The sequence below is a fragment of the Schistocerca serialis genome, chromosome 3, assembly GCF_023864345.2.
Source record: "Schistocerca serialis cubense isolate TAMUIC-IGC-003099 chromosome 3, iqSchSeri2.2, whole genome shotgun sequence".
NCBI classification, from domain to species: Eukaryota; Metazoa; Arthropoda; class Insecta; order Orthoptera; family Acrididae; genus Schistocerca; species Schistocerca serialis.
Window position 1 is genome coordinate 937,362,733 of NC_064640.1, and position 20,324 is coordinate 937,383,056.

Here is a 20,324-nt window from a genome sequence, read left to right on the forward strand (position 1 = left end):
ATCATTTTGTATGTTCGGAACATTTCGAGGAAAATTGTTTTCTTGCGAACTATGGAAATTTCAGAAAGCTGAAAGACGGTGTTGCTCCAATTATCTTTCGTTTTCCGAACCATATATAGCAAACTGTAAATTATTTTTTTTAACCATAGAACCTATAATACTTTATTTTACCTTTAGAACTTTAAAGACACTGAGATGCAAGCAAGAGCAGATTTCGCGCGTAAGATTACCACCACAATGTTCGCTATGCAATGTGTCCGCTGTTCATCACGTACCACTTACGTGATTATACGGCCATTGTGGTGCCACATATGATATGTTCAGTGGCCTCCTAGATGGCGCTCATACCAAAAACTACTCTCTGTTTCCGCACAAAATATTCAAATAGGAAATTCATCCCCCAATAGTTACAAGTGTCCCCACACAGAAACCTAGAATTGTTTGGTGCATCTGGCAAATCAATCACAGGGTGACATTCATATCTAAGCCACTGCACGCCGACAGACGGCCAGTTATCGCCAATTTACCGGCCAGTTCCAGTCGTCAAGCAGTTAATACGCAGTTATCGCCAAGTTCCTGCAGCTCTTCAGTTCTACAGCTACCCTCAAATTGGCTCCAGTGCCGACCAGTCTAATCGTCAGACAGTTTACATTGGGTGTCTGATTATTCAACGTAGCTCTCAAAGTGTATACTTATTGAGTGATTGAATATAAACTTTCTAAACTGTAGTCCAATTAGGCTAGTCAGTAATCATATACTTTGTTAGGTTAGCTGAGGCACAGAATTCTACATTCTTGCCCCACCATCTATGGATGCCAAAGTAGAGTATATGTTGATGTGCGTTATTAAAATAAACCACCGTTTCTCTTTTCCATGTGTTGCCGAGTGATTTATTGTAGATATTACACTGTGAAGAATTTATAGATAGCGTGCAGGCATTAGCTACCGATATCTGTGGCAAGGAGTTTGCTTCCTGCTATTTTTATGGTGGCCACCTATCTAAGGTGAACACAACAGTAACAAAATCACGAGCATTACCTTAATTTATTTCGCTGAAAATACGATAAAATAGATATTGTCAAATAGATAAACTACTTTTACGATTTAGGAATAGCGAATGGCAACTGATTTTCATCTTCGTGAAGCAACGGGCGCCTCGTGCTTTGCTGCGGCACAGCGCTCATAGCATTAACCAGCGAGCTTTCGCTTTTACTCCCGAACCTATTAAGGACGCTGAAAAATGCTGTTACTGCTCCATGTGGCCGGGCCATTACTGCCCACACTCAAACAGATCGTGGGTTGAATTTTAGTGCTTCGTTGAAAGGGGGGCGTACAGTCGCAATAAACTTGGCTCACCACCGCTGCGGCCGTATGCATCATCACGAAGCCGTGAATTCTTGCGCCATCCTGGAGATACGAGCGGTGGGGTGTTACGGTGTTTCCAGTTAAAAGTACTTATCGACTACTGCATCGTCACTATGAATCTCATGGAAATCAATTATCGGCGAAACATCGATAGGAACACAAGCAAGTACGACAACAAGAATGTAGAAAAATATTTTGGAATTCACAATGTGGCTACGGAGAGTAGCACGTTATAGTTACCCTGTGAAATCGCGCAAAGTTAAATTGCGAGCTCAGCTTCTGTATGTTTGAAGTGACTTAGGATAGTAGTTTGAAGTGTATTATATTGCAAACTATCTGACACGATATTTTGATAGCACCAATTAAGTGTAAATGGACAAAAATTACCTCCTGACACTTTTCCCAAACATATAGTAATATATTTGTTGCACTTCCCTGTCTGAATAAACTGATTCATAATGTTTTTGACAGATGATTATCGGTGAAATTATTTTGTGCAAAAAATGATCTAAATGTTTTAAACAGTTATTAAAGGTTGAAACGTCCCCCTAGAAAAATTATACATGACTGTGCTTAAACTGACACACAATATTTTTAGCGCAACGCAATCTGACTTTCAAAAATCCCTACATAAGAATGGCCCTGACTAACATTAACCTATACGTTTCACAAATCACTTACCTCACAAAAATCTTCGTTACTCAAGCTACTGCAATACAGGGAGCGCCACTACTGCCAGCTAAATAAAAGATTCAAACTACGGAAGGCACTAACTACTGATAGGCATAGTTAGCAAATGAAAGATTTTAATAGAGAACAAACAATGTATTTACCTTAATAGTGTTGAAACATCATAATATACATAGCAGATCATGACAGCCAGTCTTACAAATTTCAAAACTCCGCCATCTCTCTCCCCACATCCACCACTGCTGGCGGCTCACCTCCAACTGCTCAACGCTACGCGCTGTTCACATCCATCTGCCCAATAGTACAATGGCGGACAACAATGCAAACGAGCCACAGACTGCACACAGCACAGCCAGTGATTTTTCATACAGAGCGCTACGTGGCGTTACCAATAAGAAAACCTAAACAGCCTACTTACAAGATTAGCGATAGATTCCATTGTACCTTTCCATGATTTCATCCAGAAAGGTGCAATTATTATCAACACTGATTGGTTCAGTAGTAACAAGGCGATTTAATGTTAAATCGTTATCTCCCTTCTTTTTTTATTCCACCTCTGAATCAGCGCGCCAAATTCGTAACGCCACCCTTTCTGGAAGATAGGTTTCCAGCGACTCTCCTACGTTCTTGAATATATAGTCTGCCATGTATTACAGATTGCAGGATTGTTCACGTTGCTATGACTGCCAAGTTGACAACAAATATGACAGAAGCTAAAATGACTTCCTTTCGTTTGCACCGAAAGTTCCTCCATCTTTGGACATATTTCTCTTTCTTCTTCGGCTACTTCATGGCAACCTTCTCTAATGTGCAGTTAAGGAGTAGAGAAGCAAGTTCCTCTCCCTGTATAAATCTTGTTCGTATTTTCTCTGAATTGAATTCGTGATCTATTGTTATGCTCCATCTTTTTTATAAGGCTGTGAGTTTTCTTTTTTATTTTCTTTTTCATACAGACTTTCGAGCCAGTGTGGCCGAGTGGTTCTAGGCGCTTCAGTCTGGAACCGCGTGTCCGCTACGTTCGCAGGTTCGAAACCTGCCTCGGGCACGGATGTGTGTGATGTCCCTAGGTTAGTTAGGTTGAAGTAGTTCTAGGTTCTAGGTGAATGATGACCTCAGATGTTAAGTTCCATAGTGCTCAGAGCATTTGAACCATTTTCATACAGACTTCGGATTCAGAAGCTTTCCTTTTATAGGAATATTTTTAAAGTCTCCTGTATATTCTCTTAGTTGTGAGTCTACATCTACATGTAAATTTACCTCGCTGCTCTGCAAATCACACTTAAGTGCCTGGCAGGGGGTTAATCAAACCACCTTCAGAATAATTCTCTATTATTCCACTTTCGAACAGCGCGCGGTAAAAGCGAACACCCATTTCTTCCAGTGCGAGCTGTGATTTCCCTTATTTTATTATGATGATCTTTTTCCTTATCCAGGTCTGCACCGACAAAATATTTTTGCATTCGGAGGAGGAAGTTGGTGATTAAAGTTTCGTGAGAAGATCCCGCTGCAACAAGAAATACCTTTGTTTTAATGATGTCCACCCCAAATTCTGTATCATGACCGTGGCACTCGCACCCCTATTTCGCGATAGTACAAGACATGCTGCCCTGAACTTCCTCGATGTACTCTGTTAATACTACGTAGTAGGGATCCCACACTGTGTAGTAGTACTCCAAAAGAGGACGCACAAGCGTAGCATAGGCAGTCTTTTTAGTAGATGTGTTACATCTTCTATGTATTCTGCCAATAAAATGCAGTCTTTGGTTCGTCCTCCCCACAACATTTCGTATGTGTTCTTTCCCATTTAACTGGTTTGCAATTGTAATTCCTAGGCATTTAGTTGAATTTACATCGTGTAACCGAAATATAACGGATTCCTCTTAGCACTCGTGTGGATGACCTAATCCTTTATATTACTTAGCGTCAATTGCAAATTTTCGTGTCATACAGATATATTTTCTAAATTGTTTTGCAACTTGTTTTGATCATCTGATGACTTTACTGCACTATAAATGACAGCATCACCAGCAAACCTCCTAAGACGGCTGGTCAGATTGTCTCCTAAATACTATAGATAAAGAACAGCAGAGGGTCTATAACACTACCTTATGGAAGGACGGAAATCACGTCTGTTTTACATGATGATTTCCCGTCTGTTCCTATGAACTGTGACCTCTCTGACAGGAAATCACAAATCCAGTCGCGTATCTGAGACAATATTCCTTAAGCACCCAAATTGAATACAAGCCACATGTGAGGTACGGTGTCAAAAGGCTTCTGGAAATTTAGAAATACGGAATCAATTTAAAATCCCTTGCCGATAGCACTCAGCACTTTGTGTGAGTAACTGCATATCGATGTTAATGGTATGGGCCTGGAATTTAGTGATTTAGTGGATTGCTCCTATTGCCTTTGTTGAATACTGATGTAACTCTACAACTTTCCAATCTCTGGGTACGGATCTTTCGTAGAGCGAGCGGTTATGTATTAAGTACGAAGCCATTGCATCAGTATACACTGAAAGGAACATAACTGATACACAGTCTGTACTGGGAGTTACGGTATTCAGTCTCATTACGACAACCCTCTGTTCACTAATCCCTGTACCCATTTTGACGCTCGTTATTAGCTCATTATTATTTGTTGCTAAGAGATCAAGTGTGTTTTCACAGCCGTATGTTGAATAAGTGAACAAGTTGCTGAAAATAATTTTCAGAGAATGCGCTTAGCGCACTTTCGGATAATGTTTTATGCGTAGCTCCGGATTTAAACATGTATTTTCGCTAACATTTCCAGGGTAAATTGAAGTCACCACCAACTATCATTGTATGATAAGAGAATGTATTTGAAATTTGACTCAAGATTTAACCTTTCAGCAATTCTATCATCTGAGTTGGGAGGTCGGCAACAGGATACAATTATCTTATTTCGGTTGCCAAGAATGATCTCTATCCATACTAACTCACAGGAACTATCTGTTTTAGTTTCGTTAAAAGATAAGCTATTTCTAACAGCAAAACCACGCCGCCGCCGATTCTGTTTAGCCCATCCTTTCTGAACACCGTTAGACCCTTCTCAAAAATTTCGACTGAACTTATCTCTGGCTTTAGCCAGTTTTCAGTGCCTATAACGATTTGAGTATCAGTGGTCTCTATTAGGGCTTGGATCTATGGTACTTTCCCTACGAAGCTAAGACAGTATAGAACTGTTACACCGATGATTCCTGGATCTACGTTCTTCCTGTGTTCGACCTGCACCCTTTGAGACTGAAGACCTTTTTGTGTTTCCCCGAGACACTCTAACTAAAACAAACTGTCCAGTTCACACCGCACAGCCCCCTCTACCTATGCAGCCGCCTCCTGCATATAATACGCTCCTGACCTATTTAGGGGAACCCGATACCGCACCGCGCAATGGCTCAAGTCGAGGAATCTGCAGCCAACCTCGTCGTAGAACCGCCTGAGCCTCTGATTCAGACCCTCCCCTTGACTTTGTACCAGAGGTCCGCAATCGGTTCTGTCGACTACGCTGCAAATAGTGGGCTCTGCTTTCATCTCGCAAGCAAGACTAACAGCCTTTACCACTTCAGCCGCTCGAAACCAGAGAGAATCTCTTCCGATCGAAAGCGACACAGATAACTGGTACCGACGTGAGCCACAACCTGCGGTTGTCCGCAACCTGTGCTCTTCATGTCATCCACGCCTTGAATGACTCCCCCTTGGCCGGCCGATGTGGCCGAGCGGTTCTAGGCGCTTCAGTCTGGAACCGCGCGACCGCTACGGTCGCAGGTTCGAATCCTGCCTCGGGCATGGATGTGTGTGATGTCCTTAGGTTAGTTAGGTTTAAGTAGTTCTAAGTTCTGGGGCACTGATGACCTCAGATGTTAAGTCCCATAGTGCTCAGAGTCATTTTATTGACTCCACCTGGTTTGTTTTACTTTTAGGGCGCAAAAGCAATTAAGTTCATAGGTGCCCATGTCAGAACCGTAGAACACTAAGAGAAAAAAAGCAGCTACAAACGAGGAGTACACGTTAAGTCAAATCGACAGAACGAAAGACAGCTAAACACAGGGACTTGGAGAAAGGTCCATAAAATACGCCATATAGAAAAATTAAATGTCCTTCGCCATATTGCTACGACGGATTAAAAGTTTGAGGCCCGCCCGCGCGCCGTTCGCTGAAACGCCCGATAACTCAGACGGTAAACGTAAATGAGAACGTAAGTGGTTAAAAAAAAGGCATTCCCTCAGGAATGTTGAGGGCAATGAGCACATAGTGGTGGGGTAGCCCCACTTAACAAATGGCGATGGCTAAAAAGACAGTACCCAATACGCAACCTAACGAATTTGATCTCGCGGCGCGACGGCCGAAAGGAGGTCGTCAAAGCCGATGGGAGAGGCTTAATTCCCCGGAGCTTGTTCCCATGAAGGAAGGACCAGTGGTGATGCCAAAGTGACACCACCTGCTGACAGTCGGCAACACAGAGATCATCGGAGGGAATGGAAGAACTAGCGGGCTGAGGTATGAGAACCGCAGTCTTGGCAACAGCGTCAGCGGCCTCGTTTCCTGTCAGACTGACGTGACCAGGAACCCACATACACATCACAGTTGCTTCATCAAGAGTTAACAATTGACAGTTTTCCTACACGTGTTGCACTAAGGGATGGACGGTGTACAGCTAACTGAGGCTCTGAAGGGCATTGGGAGGGTCGGAGCAGATGACGCAATAGAAAAGACTGTATCACCAGATGTACTGCGTGGCTTGATACAAGGCGAAGAGCTCTGCTCTGAATACTGAGCGTGTTCCGGAAGCCGATGCCGAAAATCGTCGGTGCCAATGACGACGACACACCCGACACCACGGTCAGTCCAAGAGCCATCAGTGTTCACAAAGGTACTATAGCGAAGTTCCCTTCAAAAAAATGGCTCTTAGCACTATGGGACTTAACATCTATGGTCATCAGTCCCCTAGAACTTAGAAGTACTTAAACCTAACTAACCTAAGGACATCACACAACACCCAGTCATCACGAGGCAGAGAAAATCCCTGACCCCGCGGGGAATCGAAACCGGGAAACCGGGTGCGGGAAGCGAGAACGCTACCGCACGACCACGAGCTGCGGACGGAAGTTCCCTGCGAAGGTTGTGAAACTTATGGCGATAGAGCAGGGCTGAAGTAGTGACTTAAGGAAGCGAATGAAGGCCAAGGTGAACACAGGCCGCTGCACGAAGCCAAGGTGGTGAAGGGTTCACACCAATCGGAAAAGTGGCTGGTACCGTGAAGTTAAACTGCCAGAGCAAGAGCCAACAGCGAACTCCAGGAGGTGACACAGAAGAAGGACGCGCCCTGTATGCGATCGAAGGAGTCACCAAAGGAGGCGTAGGGTGGGTGGCCAGGCATGGCAGACGAACGGCATGCGTATCTGCTGAGGAGAAAGTAACGGCGGTATGACAGCAGTACTTCAGCTGCATCGGCATATAGACTCTCAACCAGGCTAGTGTAAAAGGCGTCATTGGCCATCAGATCCCACGATGGTCGATAATACGTGTTGAGACGGTGTAAGAGGGACGGACGTGCAGAAGCATCAACGAAACACCTATAGTCTAGTTTCGGACCGACAGGGGACCGGTACAAACGGAGGAGGTAGGTCCGATCCGCTCCCCAGGAAGTACTGCTGAGGACACGTAGGACACTGAGGGACTGCGTACAGCAGGCGGCCAGGTAAGACACGTGGGAGGACCAAGGACGTTTCCTTTCGAGAATTTTACCTAAATAGTAGCTCCAAGGTGAAACATTGACGTGTATGTTACTTCTTGTAAAGACAGTGGTTTACGTCAGAAGAGGAAAATAAAAAGTAAAGTCGAGAAAAAAGACAAAACCAAGACTCTTAGGTTAGTGTTGTTTCCTGTTACTATAACGTGTTAATAGGGAGTTCTTTTTGTTTCGGTGATGTTGCCATTTACTAACATTTCTAACCACATAACTGCAACTTAAAAATAGCAATTATTTCATAACCGCCATTATGTGTCTATTCTTTTCTTTCTTTGTAGGTATTTCGCTAAGCGATCACCCATCTTAGTGACAGGTGGTCACGATCAATGAGCATTCATATGTCAGATGTTGCTACCTCAGAATATCCATTTCTTTCAAGCAAAATTCTTTGCACTGGAAGATGAAATTCATCAAAACCATTTATTGCTGAAAGAGGTGAAGAGATTCGCAACAAGGAGACGTTGTCCAAGAAATGGGAGGTATGGTGTGTAGACAGCAAGGGCGAAATATTTCATTCCTGCTTCATCGGTTCACAAGCGTTGCGTCGGATAATATTGTGAAACCTGCACAATATTTCGACGAGACAGCTGCTTGTCATCTTCAGGTGCTTACTGACGTGATACTGTTTTTTGTCATTTTTTTTCTTTATTGTAATTTCATTCCTCGTCCCTATATGGACAGGGGAGCGCTGGCAGCGGCACAATCTGCCGCTCTTCAGCCGATCGATACATTTAATAAAAATATGAAAACAAACCATATAAAAGGCGATAAAAAGGGGGACATAAGAATATAATAAGGGGAGATAGTTGGGGTTAAAATATACACTTACAGGGAGACGTTCAATGTTGAACAGTTAAAGGAAGTCCACATAAAGATTAAAAACACAGTTGGCGAATTGTGCAGTAAGTAAAATACACAGAAGTCACACGCACAAGTTAAAACTTGACCACAGTATCAAAAAACTCCAGAACGAAGACACTTTAAAACCACTGCACGAGATGGAGCACACATGATGAAGAACAAAAACTGCTGGCAAGGACCTGCCAAGGGAGAGAGGCCTGAGAGGAGATCAAAAGAGGGGAGACAAGGGGGCAGCTGGGGAGGCGGGATGGCGGGTATAGGATGAAAAAAAGAGGGTGGGGTGCACACCAGAGGGCAGGAGACGGGCAGGGTGGGAGATAGAGAGGGGAGGCAAGTCCAGAGGGAGTGCTGAGACACAAAGTGGTGAACTGGAAAGGAATGGGGTCAGACGAGGAAGGAAAAGACCACTCATTGTGTAAGTAGGCTATTTAGGTTTTTTTATTGGTAACGCCACCTCTGTATGAAAATCACTGGCTGTGCTGTGTGCAGTCTGTGGCTGCTTTGCATTGTTGTAATACTCGCCATTGTAGTGTTGGGCAGCGGCAGCTGGATGTGAACAGCGCGTAGCGTTGCGCAGTTGGAGGTGAGCCACCAGCAGTGATGGATGTGGGGAGAGAGATGGCGGAGTTTTGAAATTTGTCATGAACTGCTATATTTATATATGATGATATCAAGGTAAATACATTGTTTGTTCTCTATTAATATCTTTGATTTGCTAACTATCCCTATCAGTAGTTAGTGCCTTCCATAGTTTGAATCTTTTATTTAGCTGGCAGTAGTGGCGCTCGCTGTATTGCAGTAGCTTGAGCAGCGAAGATTTTTGTGAGGTAAGTGATTTGTGAAAGGTATAGTTTGATGTTAGTCAGGGCCATTCTTTTGTAGGGAATTTTAAAAGTCAGATTGCGTTGCGCTAACAAAATATTGAGTGTCAGTTTAAGCACAGTCATGTATAAATTTTTCTAAGGGGACGTTTCATATGTCGACCCTTAGCCGAGGATACCTCACTGGAATCTTCTGATTTTTTCTTGTAGTTTGTGTAATTAGTGTAGCTATTGTTTATTGCTAGCGCGTAATTGTAGAGAAAATCTCCTTTGTAGTTGCAGTCTTTCATTGTGGTACAGTAAAACAGTTGTAGCATGCATGCAGTTTTACACCAAGTATTTCTCAGCAGCGCGTGCAATTAACTAGATATTTTTTCAGTGCTATGTTAATGTGTTCTCTTATTTTTGCTCTTCAAATTGTGCTTTTCTGTGTTATCGTGTGAAATATTGTGACAATAATGGCGTGTGAAAAACGTAACACTAGGCTCCAAAGTAAACTGAGAAATAATAGTGACGACGAGCGTAGCTTGCCAGCACCACTGTGTAAGGAATTAACAGACGTTCAAAGTAGTAATTTGGTAACTGTGCATAGGGAAATGGAGCGGGCTGCAAACAATGGCGTAGACAGTGAAACAGGTAGTGAACAGGGATGCATTATCGATCGATCGCTCGGCAACAGCTCGCCTCAGGAATCCGAAATGACAGGACACAATTTCGCAAATACTGTAGATTCAGGTTTTGGGTCATCACCGTTTTCTCAAATAAGTCAAGACACATTTTCTGCTTGTCAAAATGTGAATGTTGCCGGTGCAAATGCACTGCCGAAAAGCGTAGAGAAACAGATTCCTGACACTAATGCATTATTATTGCAATTAATGCAACAAATGGAACAAAATCAGAGACAAACACAGCAAAAGCTTCAAAAGTTAGACACAATGGAACAACACCAGAGACAAACACAGCAACAGTTAGACGCAATGGAACAAAATCTTCACACCACGCTTGAACAAACACGTGAAGATTTAACTACTGAGTTACATAACATCGATTCGAAATGTCAAAAAGTCTGTAATGACGTAAAAACACAAATTTGTGAGCATTTCCAACCTATTTTTTCGCGTCATGAAAATGCATTACAGAATCATGAAGCAGCCATAAAAGAACTGCAAACTATTGTTCATGAAAATCACAACACCTTGCAAGCTAAAATTGACTCAGTTGCATCTACCGATTCGGTTACGCAACTTGCAAAAACTCAAGAAAACTTAAAGGACACAGTAGATACGATTTCAACACAAATGGACACTCTGAAACTTGTTTCAGAAAAACACACTGAGGAAATAAGTACACTATCGGAGAAAGTAGCCGAACTTTCGGATCAGCTCACTAATCTATCTACGAAGGTAGATGATAATCTGAATGACACAGAAGAGTGCAAACAAATTAGGAAATTCAAACAAAATCAGAATCAGATTAATACGCAACACCAAAGAGAAATCCGGGAAGTACAAGATCAGCTGACACAGTTAATACAAGAATTACGTATTTCAGAGGATACTCGCGCCCCAATACGGGAAGAGGGACACAGAAATACGGAACAGCCACAAAATAATAACACAGGGCATTTCGGAAGTTATGAAAGAAATTGGCAATGTGCACCGAATTTTGAGATGGAACGGCCGACACGACCTAACAATGACTGATATGCGACTCGCCGACATGATGATTTTGACTATAAGCTGATCATTACTACACGTAAATTCAAAACATTTAAGAATTCTGGCAACGACATTCATCCACAAGCATGGCTCCATCAATTCTCGCATTGTTTTCCTCCCAACTGGTCGTTATAACACAGATTAGAATTTATGTGTGGCTATTTGGAGAATGAACCAGCTGTAAGAATGCGATCGGTAATTCACGATTGCCACAGTGAAGGAGAGTTTTACCATGCCTTCCTCTCAGCATATTGGTCTCAAGCCACACAAGACCGAGTAAAACATAGCATCATAATGATGAAACGTTTCGAACAATCTGAATTTTCCAGTCTTATGAAATATTTTGAAGAAATGTTGCATAAGAATCAGTATCTTTCAAACCCTTACAGCCCCTCAGAACTCATTCGTATTTGCTTAATCAAACTGCCTGAACATTTACGACATATTATTTTGGCAGGACGTTGCAAAGACGACACTGAAGCATTTCAGGGACTCTTACAAGAATTAGAAATTGACACTGACAATCGCCGAACGCGAAACCAGGAACACAACAATTACAGGTCACATCCGTCGCAATTCCGCGATGAAAGAAGTAATAACTTGACACGACAAGGCTATTCTCACACCACAAATCGTGACCAAAACAGACACCACCCGTATGACAACCGTTGGCAGAGTAGTAATAACTACAGGGAAAGATTACCTCTCCGTGGTAATGACTATCACAGAGACAATCACAGAAACAGACAATATGGGAACCAAAACAATTATTACGGGAGACAGAATAACTTCAGATGCAACAGTTCAGCGCGGAGTTACGATTCAGGGAGAAATTCTCCACCACGTGACCGACAAGGAAGGAACTACGGAATCTACCGACATGACGACAGACGATATAATCATAACGACAGACGTAAATTTCATCAGAACTGGCGGGATTCTAACACGGCTGGGCCCTCTCGGCAAGGCGAATTTGTAGAAGTTAGGTCTCCTAATCCCAATAACGATGCGCGCCAACAAAGAGACAGACAATGACTCGCACAGCAGGCAGCCGCGTACGCCCGCTGGATCCGAGAAAAATAACATAAGACGCTAACCTTGAGAAAAATTCCAGTATTCTTTACCGACGTATACCGCACGATAACTGGGTTGATGTTGAAACTCTGAGTACTATGAAGAGTAAAAGATTGTACCACATTTCAAATGTAAAACCGCTTATTGAAAGATAATCTGCTTTTTAACTTTGTCTTTGCCATATAACTTTTCACTTTACATTACTAGTATGCTTGTCAGACTTAGAATCTGTTAACATGCAACAATGTTTGAAGTTAAATATCCAGTCAAGAACCAAGAGAACTTATTTAAACAGAAATTACGAATGCATTGTTATTGTGAACAGACGACACAGTGTTATTGTGTGTGTACATTCTTGCTTGTTAGTTGCACGTTTACATAACGACTATAAGGCTCACATACTTAGAACATTTACCAGTAGTGCTAATGAGATTTTAATGCAACATTTTCGTTTACTTGAAAATACATTCTGGGTTTAAAGTACTTTCTGTGAGATACCAGACGACAGAGTGGTTAGTTTAAGTGACAGCTACACGACTATATCACGACACTACTAATGAGTGACAATTTACAATGTTGCTTTTGCGGTGTATCTGTTTTATATCTGCACAGTTTTTCTGTTTTATTCTGGAAAGTAAAACATGTTTTAGTAGTAACTTTTGTGGTATAGCTACAATGAGACTGCCTTTTCCGTAGCACAACAGTAGGTTACAGCACAGTACTTTCCTTATCACGGCAATAAGCGTAATAACTAAGACATTTATACGCAAAGCATTTCACTTTTGTGTATTATGAGGTAAGTACATTGACTCCTGCAGAACTTAGCTTTTGGAGGACGATAACTATGACACTTCCACACAGATTATGTTGCAACAAGACGCACATTTAGCGCTACAGTACACGTATTTGAGTGATTAATTTTGTACTTAAAATATTTATTTTTAAAGATATTTGAAGTACAATGATACGAAGTTTTTCCATGATACATTTCATTCCATTGCTGTAATCTGTAACACCTGAGGGTATAATTACATTAATCCTCAGGGGGGTACACGCTTACTTGGTGTACCATGTGTGTGGCAACCACAAGGAACCCTAGCTAATATGGTATTTGCTTATACAACTTTACACATCGTTACCATATTTCTCTAACACACAAATTACACAGCTATCTGATCATTTAACTGAGAGATAAACGTATTTTTACTACATCAGTGACACATGTTTACGCAATACACAGTTGGGTAACTTCACACTTATGAAATTGTATTTTGTCTGTACTTTGTGAAATGCTCATATTTTTTCAGAATCATTGTGATACTATGAGAGCTTTGAATGATGTATTTGGTATGAGATCATGATTTTTAAAGTACGTTTGAGGCAGCTGACACTTTTGACATGAGCAGATAATTTTTTTTAGGCTTAGAAATTATTGGAGGAAGTTACGACGTTTTTGAGATTTGACTGAGGTGTTATGATGTTATTATTACGACGACGATGTGTACTATGCTGTTGAGATATGTTTATGATCAATAAGATGATGCTACCGTATATGAGGAATAAGAAGTATGTTGGAAACCAAGAATCGTACTTTAAGAGTTATGAAATGTGCGTAAATGTGTGACTGTATCACAATGCTGACGAATATTTTATTTGGACACTTATATTTATAGGATTTTCTTTCTACAGATTTGCAACGCTAATTCTTGGCCTGTGAAATATTTTTATGTGAGACTGTCACTGTAGCGGAAACTGCTGTCGTAAATATTTCCGTAAGAAAGTTAAGTGACCACCTGCACGTAATGCGTCGCGGGCACCCACCTGGGCGACAGCCGCCCGAAAAAAAGCCGTTAGCCTTTCAGCGGCACAGGTAGAAAAAAAAAGGGGGAGGCCATTGTCCTTGCTATTGACATTTCCTTGTTGAAAGCATACAGTGGAGCTCGTAATTTCTGATATTTACTAAAATGCCTAATGACATGATTAGAAACATTTTACATCTATTGTCTTTGTAGTTAAGAGATTGCTCATTTTGTTTAATATCTGGTTTACAGCTGTGTTGCAGCATTGGTTTTATAAAATAAACTTAAATGCATCTGCTAATGTGAACACTTTCTGTCAACAGATTTATTAAATAAGTATTTTCTGATCCACATTCTTCGAAAAAGGAGCTCTTGGAATGGAGAGAACAATAAGAAGGGACTATTAACAGGAACTGCATACATAATTTACTTTTCAAGTACTTGGTAACGTTTTTGGTAGAATAACTTCTTGTGGTGCACCACTTTAATTACATAGATATTAAGATGTGATTATACATTTCCCTTATCTGCATTGTTATCTTTAGCATACTATTTTTTCTGCTTGAGCTATGTCATGTTTAGATATAAGCTGCTGCTTGCCAGGCATAGTGTTACTGAATTTGACTTTGTGTTACTCTGCTAAGCCAGTTTTACTACTCATTTATTTTTATTGTTTGCTGCACAGTGCCTTATATTAGTTGTAATTTATGCTGCTTGCTTTGCCTATTTAAATTTTTTGTCATTGCTGTTTGTATTAATTGTTTTGTGCTGCTGCATTGCCTCGTCCCTTAGTTAAGCATCTGAGCTCAGTAGATTTAAGTTAGCTTAAGAGGGGGTAGACTATATAAGAAACTGACTATGGAGAATAGGTAAAGAATGCATTGCGAAGTTATATGAAAAAGATTTGGGCCCAAATGAGTATTGTACAATCAGAAATAATTATTTTGAAAGAAATATGAACAGAATACAGAAAGCAGGCTTAGATAGGACTTTTTGGGAATAATGATGAACAAAGGGAGATCTCCATGCAAAATACTGCAGTAAAACAAACCCTGTCCTTTCCCTTTTGTGTTATCCCACTATATGTTTGTGTACCCTTGTGTATTTGTTTTCTTCCTGTCTCTGTGTACTGTTTCATAGAACTTTTTTCTTTTCTAATACTAAGTTACATTCACTATGATGAGGAATACTGTTATCCTCAAATACAATTGGCATTAATAATTTGTTATTTACTTTGTAAAGATGTTTAGACATTATTTATTCTGTTTTGTGTTAATGCTCATGTGTGAAGTTGATGTTTCGAAAGTTATTCTGATCTTTTATGTATGTACTCATGTCATAATTCCTGTAACACTGACGTATATGTCTATTTCTATTCTTTTGTAACGCCTGTTTTACTACAAATGTTATCTGTATTGTTATGTTCTTTAATGATGTATTTTGTACCTTTGTAATTGTATTCTCATGTTATAAAATTGTAATTGACACCAGTTCATGTTATTATTAACTTGTAAGTTACATTTCACTGCACACGTTTCTGTTGGTCATAGTATTTGGACAATATGTGAGAAGTAGGGACTGTTAGTGTTTGCACGTGTGTTAGTAATTCAGCAAGGGACTGGATAACAGCATTGCCGGTTCTAAGGACAATTCCAAAAACTTTGTGAGTGCACAAGTGGTGGTTTATGGACTTGCTATATTCTCCGCAAGACTCTTCGATGGTGAATGTGCACCTGCACAATCGCAACAGTTGGCTGCTGGCCATCTCTACAAGGACTACAGTGGGTCTGCATCTATGATGACCCACCAACGCCATTATTTCTACAAGGACTGCAGTGGGTCTGCACCTCTGGTGGCCCACCAATACCACAATCTCTACCAGGACTACAGTGGGTCTGCTCTGTGATGACCTACCTACCAATAGTCTTCAAAACTTCGAATGACTCTGTTGTGGGTTTGCTCTGTTGTGGCCCATTACCTGTCTGCATGTCGAGAGTCAGCACTGTCTTTTCGTTGGAAGACAACACTACTTCTTCAAGACTGCATGGAAATCCACTACTTCTGTGTGCATTTTCTTTTACTGCTCAGACTTTGAGAAAAACTCTGCATTTTTACTGTGATGAACGATCTGGACTGTCTTTATGGACTGTGAGAAATTTTTAGCTTTTGACCAACATTGTATCAATAAGTGTGTGCATTTGATTTCTTTGTTATTGTAATTATGAAAATTCTTTTTCAAATCTGTATTGGCCACTGCCCAATCCAATTTGTAAAATTTTTTGTGGGGAGCATGGGGGCTATGTAAGTAGGCTGTTTAGGTTTTTTTATTGGTATCGCCACCTCTGTATGAAAATCACTGGCTGTGCTGTGTGCAGTCTGTGGCTGCTTTGCATTGTTGTAATACTCGCCATTGTAGTGTTGGGCAGCGGCAGCTGGATGTGAACAGCGCGTAGCGTTGCGCAGTTGGATGTGAGCCGCCAGCAGTGGTGGATGTGGGGAGAGAGATGGCGGAGTTTTGAGATTTGTCATGAACTGCTATATTTATATATGATGATATCAAGGTAAATACATTGTTTGTTCTCTATTAATATCTTTGATTTGCTAACTATCCCTATCAGTAGTTAGTGCCTTCCATAGTTTGAATCTTTTATTTAGCTGGCAGTAGTGGCGCTCGCTGTATTGCAGTAGCTTGAGCAGCGAAGATTTTTGTGAGGTAAGTGATTTGTGAAAGGTATAGTTTAATGTTAGTCAGGGCCATTCTTTTGTAGGGAATTTTAAAAGTCAGATTGCGTTGCGCTAACAAAATATTGTGTGTCAGTTTAAGCACAGTCATGTATAAATTTTTCTAAGGGGACGTTTCAATTGGAAGGGGAGGGGAGAGGGAGCCCTGAGGAGTGGGAGGGTGGAAGGTTAAAGTTGGTAGGAGGAGTAGATATCAGGTCGAAGCTCTTCATCCAGGAGGGGTAAGTACTGAAAGTTGTGGTGGGAAACGGGGTGGAGGGTGAGGATATGGAGAGAAAGAGGGTGGGACACCATAACAAAGCTGCTGCAATGGGCTGGGGGTAGAGAGGATAGAAGACACAAGGGGGTGGGGAATCGAGTCTCCAGACAATGTACATGGTGCGGATGTGTTTGAGCACAAGGTGAAGATGCCAGAAGGAGATGAGATTGCAGAGGATCCGTGTGGGGGACCAGTAGGCAATACAGGTGGTGGGGTGGAGTGCATGGCGTTGGAGGATTTGGAGGGCTTGATAGAATCTGGGAGGGGCGGAAATCCAGATGAGACTGGCTTAACAAAGGATAGGGTGGATCAAGGATTTGTAGGTGTGAATGATGGTGGAAGGATGCTGTCCCAATGTGTCTAGCTGGACATGAGTTGCAGGAGGCAGAGTCTGTTGTGGGCTTAGAATTGGATTATAAGGAGTTGGGAAGTCCAAATGAGGTGACAGTCAAGGGAGAGGCTAAGGTATTTCACAGTATGAGTGGACAGCACGACCATAAATGGTGAGGTAAAAATCGTGGAGCTGGAAGGAGCGAGTGGTATGACCTATAATGATTGCCAGTGTCTTGGAAGGGTTAATGTGAAGGAGCCACTAGTTGCACCAGGCCATGAACTGGTCGAAGTGGGTTTGAAGGGTGCATTGGAACCACTGCAGCCAGGAAGGCGGTGTCATCAGCAAATTGGAGGAGATGAACAGGCAGGGGAGGTTTGAGCATATTGGCAGTATACAAGAGATAGAGGAGAGGGGAAAAGGATGGAGCCATTGGGCACACCAGTTGTGGGATAGAAAGTACGGGAGTTGAGATTGTGGATAGTGACATAGGAGGGACATTGCGAGAGAAAAGAAGCTAAAAGATCGACGAAATTAGTGGGGAGAGCATAGGTCTGGAGTACGAAGAGGGGCCCGGGATGCTAGACACAGTCGTAGACATTCTGGAGACCAAGGGAAACAAAGATAGCAGAGTGATGGGAGTTAACTTGGAGGAAAAGATGAGTGATCAGGTTAAGGAGCTGGTCATTAGCTAAGAAGCAGGGCCAGAAGCCACACTGAGTAAGGGGAAGGATTTGGTGCTGGTTAAGGTGGTGATGAATATAGCAGGAGAGGATGGACTCTAAGACCTTACTGAACCTTGAGGTGAGACACATGGGACAATGTGAAGAGGTGTCAGAGGGGGATTTGGTGGGTTTAGGGAACACCAGGACATGGGAAGTCTTTCACAGGTCTGGGTAAAAGCCAGTGGAGAGGGGGACGTTGTACAGGGCAGCCAGGAAGGACAGGGGAGACTCCTTGAGGTGGTGGTAGGTGACAGTGTCATGACCAGGGTTGGTGTTGCATTTGGAGTGGAGGATGAGTGTGATGTCATGTGCAGTGATGGGAGTGTTTATGTCTGACCAAAAACTAGGGGCGTGTGGCGGGACAGAGGTATCAGTGTGTTCAAGGCTGGTGGGGAAGAATGAGTACTCAAAATGGGGATCATCAGGAATGGAGAAGACCTTGGGTAATTGGGAAGTAAAATGGTTAGCCTTACTGAGGTTGTTAGGGAGGGGGTGGTTGTCATGGAGAAGAGGATAATGCGGGGTGGGATGGCTACCAGTAAGGTGGTGGAAGGCTGACCAGTATTTGGAGGAGTTGACAGGGAAGATGGGGTTGGGGTATGTACATGTCTGGCGCCAGTCCTAGCGTTTCTTTGCTGTAAGGAGGTTGCTGGTATGTTGTTGTAATTGCTGTTGGTGGAGGAATGTATCCCAGTCATGGCTGCAGAGGAACGAGCAGTAGAGCCTGCAAGATTCATAGAGAAGAAGGGCACACTGTGGAGGAAGCACAGGGCAGTAAGGGTGGATGAGTTGGGTAGGAACATAGGCCTCCACAGAGTCAGTGATGGTCTTCTGGAAGAAGGAAGAGGTATGGGTGTCATCAGCGGGATAGTGAAAGGTAAGGGGGTTGCTTTCGACCTAGGAGGCAATGGAATCACGACAGGCATCCCAGTCGGTGTGGTGGTTGTCATGGATGGACTTTGGAGGGGCAGCAGGGCAGGGGGCATGACAGGGGGCCATGGACAGAGGAGATGGTGAAAAGGACAAGGGGGTTGGTCACTAGCAATGGGATCGAGAATGTCCACAGTGATGTGAACAAGGAGGTTGGTTGAAGTGAGGTTGACATCCAGGGTGGAGTTACTTTCAGGACAAGTGTGCTGTGGGAGAGGAACAAGGTCACCATGGAGGGTTGAAAGGAACTGATGCCACCACCAAAGGGTTGCAGGGTCATGGCTATTGATGTTGAGGTCAGTGACAATCACATAGGTAGAGCAGATACTGTCAACATGGGAAATGAAGTCGCAGTAGAGAGGAGCTGCAGGACGGATGCAGATAGTGGCACAGGTGATGGTGAGGGAGACAAAAAGATGCTGAGTGGAAGATGTTCAGTCAGGTCATTGAGTAGGGGTTGTGGCCAGACAGGGAGATGCTTGAAGTGGTCAGTAGTGACTGCACCTCAAGTCAGGGGAAGGGGTCACCGGTGCAGTGAAGGCAGTAGAGAGAAGTGTGGGCAACATGATGTGGTTAGAGGAAGGTTTCGTTAAGGATGAAGGAGTCAACCTGGTGCTGGGACAGGGTACACATAAGGGTGTATTTGTTGGCAGGGAGGGAGTGAATGTTTAAGAGTGGGAGATGATACTGTTGTTGCTCCAGGAGGTGGGAGGGTGGGAGGAGAGCAGAGGGAGGAGGAATGAGGCTTAAACGAGGGTGTCTAGGTGTATGAAAGTGAAGTAGTGGTCCTGGTTGTGAGCATATGTGGTGTAGGTATTCAAATGGAAGATGGAGCAGGTGGCAAGGGAGATCTGCTGGAGAGTGTGGGGCACTGGAAGTGGTGAATATTCTGGCAGACAATGGTCAGGAATTGGACGATGTTTTCGGCCATAGGGGAAGGGTGGACGGAATTGTTGGGGTGACTGAGCTGATCGATGGGCTGAATGGGGTGTGGGTTTCATTGAAGGTGTTGAAGGAAGCAGGAGAAGCGAGTTTAGGACTCTGTTTGAGGAAGTGGTAGGCCTTGCAGTGGGGGCAGATAGGGAGAATTTCGCACTTTTGGGTGAGGTAGTCATTGTAGAAGAGACAGCACTGACGGTGGTAGGATTGAGGAGGAGAACAGGAGGCGTCAATGGTATGGCGACAGTTGAAAATCACGGCCCCCTGAGTGAGGAGGTGATCTAAAGAGGAGGCTGAG